The sequence below is a fragment of the Equus caballus genome, chromosome 3 (genome assembly GCF_041296265.1).
Source record: "Equus caballus isolate H_3958 breed thoroughbred chromosome 3, TB-T2T, whole genome shotgun sequence".
Lineage (NCBI taxonomy): Eukaryota > Metazoa > Chordata > Mammalia > Perissodactyla > Equidae > Equus > Equus caballus.
The window spans coordinates 116,674,053-116,683,410 of NC_091686.1; positions in this window are offsets into that span (position 1 = coordinate 116,674,053).

Here is a 9,358-nt window from a genome sequence, read left to right on the forward strand (position 1 = left end):
AACTCAACTCAATCTGAAAACATAAAACTTACCCACAAAAAAAATCCATATAGAAACTGATATACAAATGTTCATAGGAGCATTATTCATTATAGTCAACAATTGAAAACAATTCAAATGATGAATAAATAAACAAAATGTGCATATCCACAGAAAGGGATATTATTCAGCCATCAATAAGCTTCGGAAACATAACACTAAATGAAAGAAGCCGGATACAAAAGGTAATATATTTCTTGATTTTATCTGTATGAAATGTCTAAAGTAGGCAAATCCATAGTGACAGAATGCAGATTAATGATTTCTAAGGGGTGGGAGGAGGAGCCAATGGAGAGTGCCTGCTAATGGGTATAAGTTTTCTTTTCGGGGTGATAAAAATGTTTTATATTAGATAGTGATGATGTTTGCACAACTTTGTGATTAAACTAAAGGCCATTGATTATACACTTTCAAAGGGTAAATATTATGGTATATGAATTACATCTGAAAAAAATTCTCAAAAAATTAGGAGTCAGGACTGAGTCTCCCTCACTCTGCTATAATCCTCTTCATCACTATGTTCTGATATTTTGGAGCAGAAAGGCATATTTTAAAACTTCACAAGCTCTTTAAACCCTGATGAGGTTCTCACAGACCCCAAGTAAGCTGATATAGTCTGATTAGAACCTCCTTTTTATTCTGACTGAGGAATAGCAGGAGTCGATATTTATTTCCATAGAAATAGCATCAAGTATGTGGTAATTTACCTAACTACAAGTACTGGGTCTTTATAGCAATAATAACAATCAGGTGAAAAAAATTACGTGTGTGATACCAGGAGAAATCCCCTGCTTCCTTCCAGTGGCCCACATGGCTCCTCAGCAACCTACCCTTCCCTTCCCTTCTCCTCCAGTCTGTTGGTCGGGGCCATGGGGTTCCTGATGACTCCTACTTATCCCCAGGCTCTGGGTCCTTTTTTTTCAGGTCAGTTACCTTAATAGGTTACTGTATTCAATAGTGAGCCTTAGATTAAAAAAAACCGCAATGGTAGGGAAGCCACCCAGAATTATGCTGAAATCTCAGCTCAGCCCTTTACTAGCTAGGTGAGCTCAGTGAAAACATGTAAACCTCTCTGACACTCAATAAAATACCCACCTCATAGACTTGTGCTAAAAGCCAATGAAATGTGTGTTTGGTCCCTGTCAGAGTATCTGGCACACAGATAAATATTTCTCACGCCCTACATGTACCTAGTTGAGTTCAGTGCAACACGCCCAAATCCGTGGTGTGGCCAAATTCACAGCACCTGCTTTATTCCTAATTCTAGTCTGGAAAATCAGATTAGACTGTAAGACGATAAGAAAACCAGTGACTGCCCTTTACCCTTCACCCTGACCAGGCTGCTCCAGGGCTATGACCAAATAAATCTTCCTCGTTCATCCTGAGGGCATCTCAGGGCAACACAGCAGAAAAAAGCTGATAGAAAGGGAGGCTGCTGAGTTACCGAGACAGTTGTGTAGGAACAGTTAATTATCAAAGCTGCAGGGACTGAGGAGAGGATGATATCAATTTAGCCTTGGAAATGCTGCCAGAGTGAAGGTAGAAAACTGATTAAATGTTTTAATCTCACAACAGATTTCCATCAGATTAAATTTCCATCTTCCAAATTTAGAACAAAGAACAGCATGCTATTTCTCTGAGTGGGCCTTAAAACAGTATGAGTAAAATAAAATTTGCTCCACATCCTTGCCAGGATTCTAGTAGGTGTGAAATAGTATCCCATTTTGGTTTTAATTTGCATTTTCCTGTTGACTAATTATGTTGAGCACTTTTTTGCATGGTTATTGGGCATCCCTGTATCCTTCTTGGTGAGTCAGTTTTGAAGATGCTTGACCATTTTTATTGGGTTGTCTTTTTATTTTTTATTTATATCAATTCTCTATATAATTCAAAAGAAATCAACAGAAGTCCTTTGAAAGTATGGTTATCTTTTTCATTTTTTTATGCTTTAATTTTTTTAAATTCTGGTAAAATGCACATAACATAAAATTAACCTTCTTTACCATTTTAAGTGTAGAGTTTGATATTGTTAATTATATTTACATTGTTGCGTAATCAATCTCCAGACGTTTTTCATCCTACAAATCTGAAACTCTATACTCATTAAATAACAATTCCCCATTTCCCACTCCTCCTAGCCCCTAGCAACCAACATTCTACTTTCTGTTTCTATGAATTTGACTACTCTAGATATCTCATATAAGTGGAATCATACAGTATTTGTCTTCTTGTGACTGACTTATTTCACTTAGCATAATGTCCTCAAGGGTCATCTATGTTGTAGCATGTGTCACAATGTCCTTCATTTTTAAGGTTGAAAAATATTCCATTGTATGTATATATCACATTTGGTTTATCCATTCATCCATCAATGGACACTTGGATTGGGTTCACCTCTTGGCTATTGTGAATAAAGCTGCTCATGAACATGGAATGTACAAATATTTTTTTGAATCCCAGCTTTCAATTCTTTGGATATATACCCAGAAGTAGCCTTGATCGATTGTATGGTAATTCTATTGTTAATATTTTAAGGATCTGCTATACTGTTTTCCATAGTAGCGGAACCATTTTAAATTCTCCTCAACAGTGAACAAGTGTTCCAATTTATCCACGTTCTTCTCAACAACAGAAAAAAGAATAGGTGAGAAATAGATGGAAGATCTGGAAAACTGAGCAAGGCTGATATATTTGGCTTTAACCTGGTAGACCTGCTTTATACACATTTTCCTGACAAAATCATTAAGTGTTTATTTTACTCTTGAAGGTGTCGCAGTTTGGACAACAAATCATATGGTCACCATATTAACGCTAAGTGAAGTCCAGAGTGATTCTTGGGAGACTGTGATTCTAGACTCAGGTCTAAGCCCAGCAGAGGACTCCAGATTGAGAAATCTGTGTGATGATACCCATGCACAACAGTGGTGGTGGTGGTGATGTTTGACTAGGCTTGGTTGGTGCTGAAATGGCAAAATATTACAGGAGGAGTGATGGAATAATGGACCAAATAGTAGTGAAGAAAAAGAAAGAATTCGGTAGAGCAAGAGATATTGAGGACTGACTGGTTGTGTGAGCTGAATCAAGCCTCACTTGAAGGCAGAGATGGCAAAGTGGGGATAACAAGTGATCACAACTCTGTTCGCACTCAGAGTAGAGAAAGTTTAACTGGAGACTCCATGAGGGCCTCCAGGGAGGAGAAGCCTGGTGTCAATATTTTAAGTAATCCAGACTCATGACACCTCAGTAAGCCTTTGTGGATGCACCAACGTGCAAGGGCTGTTGAAATTGGGAGTGAGGCGGGAATTCACACAGAAGACAGGTTGCATTTTAAAGGCCAGGTCTGCCCCTCCTGGGCTTTTTTGGTGGCCTCTTCCCTGAATAAGAATGGCTTTTCCATTTCGGCTGCCAATCAGTTGAATATTTACTTCATCTTCCCCACCAAGTATTATTTTTTAAAGCACTGAACTATGGAAGGAGAAGACAGCTTTTAAAATAGATGATTAAATCTTAGAATTTTAGGAAGGTTGGGAAATCATTTAAAAGTTTCTTCAGAATTATTCATCTATCCCTTTAAAATATTGATCAGTCTAGAGTTTCCTTTGCCACCTGCAGTTTCTGTTTCAAGAGAGGCACAATTTTATGTGCAGCTGCATTAATAATCCACAAATTCCCTCTTCCAGAGTCCATATCATTCTCATTCCTCCCTCCCTCCCCTCCTACCTTCCTTCCTTCCTTCCTTTCTTTATTCCTACCTTCCTTTCCTCCCTAAACAATTTAGTACCTGCACTATATCTCACCCGCTAAGGTGACTATTATAAGAAGAATAAATTAAATGATGATCTATTACCTCACGATTTCCACAATCTGAGGACATCTAAAGAGCTGTGTGAAATAATCATAACATTAAAAAAAAGATATGCCATAAAGTTGACACATAGGAAAATGCTCTAAAGTTGCAAAAAAACAGAGAGAGGCCTAGATACTCACATACTTTATCTACTTTAGCTCCCGGCAAAGGCCGTGTTTTATTGTAGGTGTTATTTTGAACATAATCCTCACAGCCTTATAAGATAGGTAGTGTTTTTCCTCTTTTTTAGATAGAAAACCAAGGATCAAAGAGAGTAATTTTCCCAAGATTAAATGGAAATAAATGAGAGAGCCAGAACATGATCCTAGGCTGCTTTTCTGCAGTAACTATGTGGGCAACCAAAATGCATTCAGAAGATGGGTACGGTGCTAGCTAGGTCTTTATTATTATCAAGGGACCAGAAGGGAAGAGCATTCGAGGCAGAAGGAACAGCACGAGCAAAAAGATGGTTTAAAATAGAAGAATGTATTTAAGCTAAAAAAATAAAGAAAAACATGCAGCTGACAAGCGAACATTAATTCTTGCTAAATTGTAATGTGGAGTGGAGTGGGGTTGTACTTTATTGAGCTGATGATTTAATAAGTAATATGATGCCAGAGTAAACTGTTGTCATAAGAGACAAATGAGTTTGCGTTTTTATAGTTTCCAGTCGCTGTGTTGTCGACAGAGCACTCCAGGAAAGCAGAGGGAGCCTTTCAGCCTCTTGGAGGATTTCATAAACTCTCCTCTAAATGCATCTTGTCTACTAGGGCCCAGAGCAAAATTGAAAGAAAGTAATTTATTTGCCGAAGCCCTATTGCTGTTTAGAGAGAGCTTAATGCAAAACATCAAAATGAATCTCCACACAAAGTGCTCTCTCATTGTGTTTGTCTATTGCTCCAAAGTGAAAAGTTCCATTCAGAACTACAGCACGCAGCCTTCAGTCACCATAGAGGATTCCTGCGAGCATCCTCGCTGTAAAGTGATTGTATAATCCTTGGTGCCCCACTGCAGTGATTATAGCTTAAATTGAGCACCACTTTAAGATTAAAGCTTAGTAAAATAAAGAGGTAACAACATTTAAAAAATAATGCTAATGAATTCAACATCAAGAATGAATTATGATGTTTAAAGAAAAAAACAAAACCTGAAGAGGGGTTTTAGCAATGGAACTTCATCACTCAAGTATGAAAATTGGATGTGGAACTATGTGATGCAGAGATGGAGTACCACCTCCTGAGCCTCCTAGGTCTGCAAGCTTTCGTTGTAAAAGGTCGGAGAGTAAACATCTTAGGCTTTCTTGGCCAAAAGATCTCTTCAAGTTCTCAACTCTGCTGCTCTAGCACAAAAGCCTCCATAGACGAAACTTAAATAAATGGGTATGGGTATATTTCAATGTTTCAGTAAGACTTTATTTACAAAAATAGTGCATAGATTGCTGACCCTTGTCCTAGGTTATCTGTTTCAAACCTCAGCTGATGCACATATCCTCTTCATGGCACTCATGGCTCCTAAGGAAGCATGCATTTAGCCACCCACTTTTCTTATGCAGTCCCCTCCCACATTCTATGTTTGACCATCTGATATAATTTGCTAGTGGGAGTTCAGCAAATGTGTTATTAGTAAAGGCTTAATAACCCTCTGGGCTTTGGGTCTTGCCCTCTTGGCACTCACCTACCGCATATTAAGAAGCCTACGTTAGGCCACCCAATAATGAAAGATAATGTGGATAGAGAGGCTCAGCCAAAGCCACATCAAACCTAGACAACTGACGAGGTCATCTTAATCCCTATGGCCCCAGATGAGCCTCCATATGACGACAGCTGGATGAATGAACCCAGAAAAGAGGAGCAGAATAACTGCCCATTTGAGAACAGCCAACCCGGAAGTTTGTGAGAAATAAATCACTCAGTTTTGGGTGGCTGGTTATGTAGTAATAGACAACTGATAAAACGACTGTTTACTGTCGTGTTTCATGATAATCTTGAAATCAGGTATGCAGCATGAAAATTGAAATAAATAGACCTGGGTTTGAATTTAGGGGTTGAACATTACCAATAGTTTGACCTAGAATGAGGCTGCAACCTCTCTGCCTCTCACTCTGCTCATCTGTAAAATGGAGATATCAACAGCACACAGAGTTGGCCCCCCCGCCTTGTAGTCATCTTAAATACAGCATCTGAAATGGACCAAAAAATGTACTGGATGCTTTATGCTGGATATCACTAATTCTCAAAATTAGCCCTTATATATGGTAATTATCTTGTAGGATAATTTCATACAGCTGAAACTATTGGTTTAAGATATACAGATATAGATAGAAACAGATAGAGTTTCTTTCTATCTGTCTGTCTAGCTATCATTTATCTATCTATCTTATTAAGACATTGCCAAATATTGCCATATTCCCTTTCAAAGTGGTTGCACCAATTTATATTATAGTCAGCAATGTAACATTTCCCCAAATACTCTCCTTCCCTCTATATCATAAACTTTTTGGAAATGCGCCATACTGATAAGTGAAAAATGGTACTTGGAAGTTTTAATTTGCATTTCTTTAAATGGATTAACATTCTTTAACATATTTATATGACATTTTCATTTTTGTCTCGATGAATTCACATTTGAGGTCCTCACCACATTTTTGTCTGGGGCTGCTGAAACTTTTTTTATGGATTTTAAAGAAATTAAACTTGTTATAGACTAAATTGTGTTCCCTCAAAATTCCTATATTGATGCCCTAACCCCCAATGTGATAGTATTTGGAGATGAGGCCTTGGGGAGCTAATCAGGCTGTGATGAGGTCATGAGGGTTGGGCCCTCACGATGGGATTAGCGCTTTTATAAGAAGAGACACCAGGAACTTCTCTCTCTCTCCTTCTTTCTCTCTCCAAGTGTGTGCACTGAGAAAAAGCCATGTGAAGACACAGCCAGAAGATAGCCTTCTATAAGCCAGGAAGAGAGCTCTCACCAGGAACTGAATTGGCTCGCACTTGATCTTGGACTTGCCAGCCTCCAGAACGGTGAGAAATAAATTTCTGTTGTTTAAGCCACCTGGACTATCATATTTTGTTATGATAGCCCAAGCAGACTAACACAATCATATATGTGGCAAATAATTTGCCCTTTTGATGTTTGTGCTTGACTTGGACATGCTATATTTTTTTGGATATGAAGAATATGTTATATTTTTATGTAATCAATTTTAGCTATATGTCTTTTTGTGCCTTTTGGCCACTATGGTCAGAAAGGCCTTTCCCATACATATTTTCAATAATCTTCCATTTTTTTTCTTAGCTCTTCTATTGTTTCATTCTTTAATTATTAACTATTTTACTCATCTGCATATTTTTCATGCAATATATAAAGGGAGAATAGGAGATACTGGAATTCTGATGTATAATTTACTTAGTTTGGGGTTATTTTTAACCACCCCCCTGCTCCCCCAGACTCCAGATAGTAACTCCTTGTCCCAATGTTATTCATTCCTTTCTCCACTTCTCATACTTAGTATTTAGGAATGTTTTACTCAATATTCTATCCTTATGATCTGTCTCTCTAAGCTTGAAATATAAAATTCTTCTAATTGCTGGAGTTTTTTCACACATTCTGATAATCAATAAGCTTGTCTTCTCTCGCCTCTTTTTTTCCCCTCCAAACTTTCAAATACTAATGTCACATATAGATTTTTCCATATGAACTTTAGAGTCAAATCACCCAGTTTCAGAGAAGGAAAAAGAATTGTTTTTCATTTTCATTGTATCACATTATGTTCGCTGATTAGTTCAGAAAGAAATATCATTTAAAAATTCTAGCTCTTCCCGTCCGATAACAAAATATATCCTTCCATTGCTTTGTGTCTCCTTTTATGTTCCTCAACAGAGTCCTAAATTTTATTCATGTGTTTTCTGAATTCCTAAAGTTCCAAGGTATTTAATTGTTTGTTCCTGTTGCTGATGTTGAAACGTGATCTTTTATGCTATTTTCTGACTGCTGGTTGTTTATATAAAGGGACACTATTGGGTTAGCATATTCATTATTTACCACCCACAGTGCTCAGACAACTTATAATTACTAATATTCTTCCTGGTTTTAAAATGAGTGGCTTGAAAGTTATTAAAACTTAATGTTCCTATTTCCCCTCAACTAGTGATGCTGCTGCCTTCTGGTCCAGTGGTGAGCACTTGATCTCTGGAGCTAGACGGCCTGTGCTCTACCCTGGCTTTACAACTTGAGTTTCTCAACCTGTCTATGTCTTAGTTTTCTCATCTGTAAAAACGAGGTAACAAGAGTACCTGTTTCCTAGGGTTGCTGGAGGGTTAAATGAGTTCATGCTCTAAACTGTCTAGACCAATGCCTCCCATATAGTAAAGACTCAATAGGTGTCCTCTCTCTTTGTTGCCTCAGCCACTATGTCCATAAATATCACAGCAACAGCAATACATGCTCTGGCTTTCCTTGAGGGCAGTTTAACGGCTATGTGATGTGATGTAAATGTAAGTGCTTTGCGAGTCACAGCTTATGTCACTAGTTCAATGTCACGAAACTTTAGAGCTCTGTGGCAACGACTTAGGTTTAAGTCACTGAGACTTCATTTTCTATGAAATATTGGAAGTGGTAATTCCTTTTAAAGAAATTCCAGGCATCAGTCTCTGCAGGCCATGGAAGAGATGAGGTGCCCCTTTGCCTCTGAGAGCCCAACACAGGAAGCCATTTTGCATTCAGCGATCGTTTCTACTTGGTTCCAGACAGAGCCACAAGCTGCCCTGGCTGCGTTTTTTCAATATTCTGTCCTTCCTAACTCTGCAGTCAAAAAGCACGTGCCCTACTGACCTTATATTTGTGGTAAAAAAGCAAGAAATGGGAAAAGCACGGAACCACAAGCTGGGAAAAGTGCGTTCAAGACAGACTCTATCTCAGTTGCCCCTGTAGTCTGGAGAAAGCACACGGCATTAGAGAAACCTTGTGAGTGGTAAACGATATAGGAAAAAAATTGAACTTGAGTACTTTATAGTTGCAGTTATTGGTGGAATTCCTCCTTATTAGGAATATCTAACTAAAATTTTATCAATCATCATCATAAATAGGGTTCTGTACAATAATAATAATATTAATAATATTATTAATAATGACAATACTAATGATAATAATATTTACGGAAGACTTACTTTATGCCAAGCACTATTGTTAGTGTTTTATATTAACTAAATTGCACAATATTCTCAAAGTCCATATGAACTAAATACTAATATTATTATTCCTCATTTACAGATAAAGAAACTAAAACACAGAGAGGTTAAGTAACTGGCCCGAGGTCACAATGCCAGTAAGCTAGAGTTTGTACTCAGTCTGGTTTCCCAGCCAACTCCCATGCTGCATGCCTTCTCTTTTGAAGTGGCTTTATTCTATTGTCCTGTGTTTTTAATGGTTTGATGATGTTTTGAACATTAGCACTTTTTGTAAATTTTCCAG